At 44.0% G+C, this 4,630-nt stretch overlaps 1 long non-coding RNA gene across 1 annotated transcript; it reads left to right on the top strand.

Annotated features, from left to right (window-relative positions):
* The first annotated feature begins 1,496 nt into the window (after positions 1-1,496).
* LOC147000876 (uncharacterized) lies at positions 1,497-4,290 on the top strand. Its single transcript, XR_015045496.1, has 2 exons — positions 1,497-1,682; positions 4,072-4,290. It is a non-coding gene; the product is annotated as an uncharacterized LOC147000876 (long non-coding RNA).
* The last annotated feature ends 340 nt before the right edge of the window (positions 4,291-4,630 follow it).

Genomic DNA, 4,630 nt, shown 5'->3' with positions numbered 1-4,630 from the left:
TCCTCCCCAGGGCTTCGGCCTCGGCGGCTCCTAGTACCCCCCGCCGGTCCCTGAGCCCCTCTCGTTATTGGTCCCTGTGGCGGGGCGGCCGCAGGCGGCTGCTGGGGCAGGGGGTAAGGGGGAGGTTGGGAGTCCATCCAGAGGAGGTCGTCAACCTCTGGATAAATCTTGGGGGGTGCTGAGGGACCGGGTTTTCTGGCTGCATCGGACTGGACAATCGCGACCGTCAGTTTCGAAGGATTTGGAATCCAAGGCTTAACCCACGGAGGTGGGAACTGAACAAGATTCTGCCAAGTCACAATGTAGGGGATCTGATCAGGGTGACCTCCTTCTTCCTGGAAAACAATTTGCCTGATGGCGGCAATTAGTGACAAGTCAAAAGCACCTTCTGGTGGCCAGCCCACTCCAAATGTCGGCCACTCGGAGGTGCAGAAGGTCTGCCAAGGACCTTTTCTAACCTCCACCGACTGGTTGTGAGCTCTGACCCTCACCTCTCCCCAATGCTCCAAAGTTAGAGACAGGGGATAGGAGGCAGATTGTCCCATTTCTAGAATAATAGCAGACACAACGAGAGTAGACACGAGACTGAGACAAAAAAGAAACCAAAAACGGCGGCAACTTCGCGTCGACCTCAGGCAACTCAAAGAATCAGATGGCCTCTCCAAGGCCGGCCGATTGAGACCTTCCACCAAGGTGATGGTCTCTTGGCCTTCAGAGGGGTCCACCAGGCGTCCCTGGTCCTCCCCTGTTCCGCCTGGGACGTCTCCCAGGGTGAACGGATAGTGGACACCTGGACACGTCTAAACTTATCCACCCCGCGTTCCCTCTCGGAGCGCGGTCTCACTGAGCGTCCGCAAAACCGAAACTGCGATCGCACCAGATGTGGAAACAGAACACAGACACCAGACCAAAACAGAACAGAAAATCTTACCTTTAAATGGGTCTAGGACTTCTGGGTGGTCGCGCAAATCCCGGACGAGCCCCCAAATGAAAGACCCCCCCGCCCCCGGAGGGAGACCCTCACTCAAGCCTCGGGACAGCCGCGAACCCAAGAAGACACTGAGACCAAACTCAGAATATAGGAAGGAAGATTTAATAAAGCCACAACAAGAAAGCACATGGACCAGAGCTCTGGGGTCGAAACTCATACACCAAGCATGGTGTAGAGGAGGATCGACGACGGCTCAAAATTTTTACAGGCTTATATAGGAAAATACCAAGGGGGAAGCGGGGCAGGGAAAGTACAAGTTTGTGTAACTGAGGGTTTTTGCCAAGGGAGTTTTACGTAACCATGGGGTCGTGTACTATATTTGGCAATGTACCCGATCTATTGGAACATTCTGAGGTTTGTTCCAGGAAACCCTTATCTCAAAAATGTTCCTGGCACAGTCCTCAGTTGGGAGGGGTTGGACTCTGGGTTGAAGAGTTCAGGTAGACTCTGGGGTGAAGAGTTCAGGTGGCCAGTAATTTTCCACTTACAATGGCACATGAAAAGTGCATCCCTGGAAAAATTTTGTGCCAGACTTACAGATGGCCCCAACATACAGTCTGTTCTCTCCTGACAATTGTTTGTGTGGGGACTGGCTTGCTGATCTTGTCTTTTGGAGCTCCCTGAGGCTCCACCTCTCCTGCACTAGGGAATAATCACAAAGAAGGAAACAACTACCCAGAAGTAGCAAGAGGTGATTTCTTTCCTGTCCAGGTGATTGGGTCTGAGTTGTGTAAACTTGAAAATTTCCAGTTGGCTTTATCCATTGTTTCTGAGAGAGAATAAATAGGTAGGTATAGAGAAGGAGAAAGGGGAGGGGGAGAGGAGGAGGAGAGGGTGGTTGGAGAGGGGATTGATGAGAAGAGGGACATGGGGAGGGGGCATGGGAAGGGAGACATGGGGAGAAGAAGGAGAGGGGGAAATGGAGGGGGGGGGAGGGAGGGAGGAAGGGAATCTGAGTGTAAAAAATCAAAGAAATGTTCCTAATAACATTTGAGCCTCTGTTTATAGATGTTCCTATGGCAAGGGTGCCTCTATCCCCTTAGGCTTTATGGAACAGCTCTAATCATTATAAGTAACTTATTCTTTGCTCAAGCTATAACAATGGAGTTCTGCTACATACTGCTAATGAATATAAGCATACATAATATATGCAGATGTACACAGCAAGGGATCCTCTCAAATGTTAATGTAACTACTCTGTGCCCTTCAGCTGCCGGTGTCTAGAAAAATCTAGGTTACTTATCATTAAACAGCATAAAACCAGAAATAAACCTTGTTGTTACATCTACATTGTTAAGAATGAACAAATTAATGCTCAGTTGTTTTTAATCATATTTGAGACTAAAAGAAATTTCCTTCAGGAATCCTTACAGAGGGGACTCTGAAGTGTACTAAAAACAAACATGCTGCCAAGCATTCGGATTATTAGAGTGTTTGTCCTCACATGGGTTTCCCCAGTTGGGACCTGGGCTTTATGTGGATTCTTAGTAGGATCAAATTAAACAAGCAAAATTTTCCTTCTACTGGGTCCAAGCCTTACTTCAGCATAAGAAATAATAATAATCATAACAAATGTAAGTCATAGAAATCAAATCTCTCAGGAAATTTACTGGTCTTTGTGTTTCTTAAAGTCTTTAGTCACCTTGACCACACAAAAAGCTCTTGAGTCAGAATTCTACAACGCCATAGAGTGTGTGTGCATGAATAAGATTGGCTGCTTAGAATGAAACTTTGCTTAGGAGAACTAGGGTCAACTTAATCTGGCTTCTGTCAGAGATAATGATTTATTTAGGGAATCTGGATGAAGGTTTGTTTAGTGCTCATAGAGTTTTCTTCATAGAGCCAGAAAGTTGTATTTAAATATTTAGTCTCTGTGTGTGTGTGTGTGTGTGTGTGTCTGTGTGTGAAGAGAAAGTTACAGCCAGTTATAATTTTAGCCTGAATTACAGCCTGGATGTTTTCCCCACTTTATCCCATGAAAGTAGCCTCTTTTCCCATCTTGTTCCCTTGCTTATCCACCTATCATAAAAGTACAAGATGGCTATCTTAAAAGAGAAATTATTCAGAAAAGTATAAACTTGAGAATTTAATGCTCCCTATACACTGGAGTCACCTTGATTTTCACCTTCTAAAGCAGAGCAAAACCATTAGCTCTTGTGTTATGTTTGTAAACTGATGCCTTTATTAGTATGTATGAGATCAATGAATGACTTTAAAAATGACATAACTACACATGTTTGCTGAAGAAGTGCTGCAGCATAGTTGGCATTACACACACACACACACAATTTTATAGAAGAAGTGATAAATAAATATGTGTGTTTGAGCTCTTAGTAATATTTCATACATGTTTGAAATTTTATTCTACATTGTGATTAATGATCACATCTTGGAGGCTTAATATTGCCAAGAAGCCTTGTAAGTTTTGTATACTTGATTTTATTCACATATTTTAAAGTTAGCAATTAAAATACAACATACAGTAAATTTTTGGAAAAGCATGAAAAAATATACCCAATATTTTTTTTCAAGTCTTGCCTACCTCTCAGTTATTTTGTGATAGTAGACATTATGTTTAGGCTTAAAAATACTGTACAAAAGAGAAGTAGAAAACAAAAATGCTTCCAACCTGTAAGCCTCACTTGCCCAAGGACAGATACCTTCCTGGACTGCTGGGAACTGTTCTTGTCATTGCCTAGTTTTGTATGAATTGCAAGTTTTCACTTCTGTAAACAAGGTTGCTTGTCCCTGACTGCATATAGCTGAGATGTGTGTCTGATCACACATAGACAGGAAGTATGTCAAGGTGTGTGCTTGCTCCTGATTGCATAAAGGAAGGAAGTATGTAGTCATGTTAGTTTGCCTTTATAAAACCCTGACTAATGTAATTTGGAGTTGGATCTTAAGAGTGCTCATGGGTTCAGTCCAAATGCCATAGGTATCCTATGCCAGTATCTGAATAAAACCTCTTCATTGTCAAAATGTATTCATGGTCAAACTGATGAATTTCTGAATGACCCCAGAACCATAACTATTTGCTATTTGTGACCCTCTAATTTCTAGTTGCTTCTCTGTTGTAGCCTCACCCTCACCCAGCCTGGAACCTGTTTGCTCAGGGGTGGAGTTTCCTGCTCATTCGTTCTGCCACACCCACTGCTGGACCGTGCTGCATTGCTGCTTTCAGCCACACATGTGTTCACCCTGCTACTGGACCCTGAGTTATTTGGAGGGAAATCAGGTTCCCTCCCCCTTCCTTTATAACTGGATGTCGGTATTAGTAAAATTGGGCTTTGAACAGATTGACCTTGTCTTGGCCTCATTTCTCCTTCCTCCCTGTCTAGCTTCCTCTCTTTTCAGCTCGGAGCTGCCATCTCAGTGGAACTGTTCACGTTGCGGGCTGCTGGCCGGTCCCCAACACTCTGTGACCTGATTTCAACTACCATAATAACCTTCTCAATGGTCTGATGAAAGTATGTAGTGAATATTTACTGTTGATACCCATTCATTAAATGCCTGCCAATGTCTTTGCAGACGAAGACAGGATTAAATTAATTGTCAGAAGTATTCCTTTAGATAGTTGAACTTTAACCTGGATTTACTATTATAGATTCTTACACCATCTCTAACACCTTCTCTTTT

This window comes from Mus caroli, unplaced genomic scaffold, assembly GCF_978045245.1.
Source record: "Mus caroli unplaced genomic scaffold, Mus_caroli_1 scaffold_15, whole genome shotgun sequence".
Taxonomy (NCBI): Eukaryota; Metazoa; Chordata; class Mammalia; order Rodentia; family Muridae; genus Mus; species Mus caroli.
The sequence above is the reverse complement of the archived record's forward strand: the minus strand, read 5'-3'. Positions and strand labels throughout refer to the sequence as shown.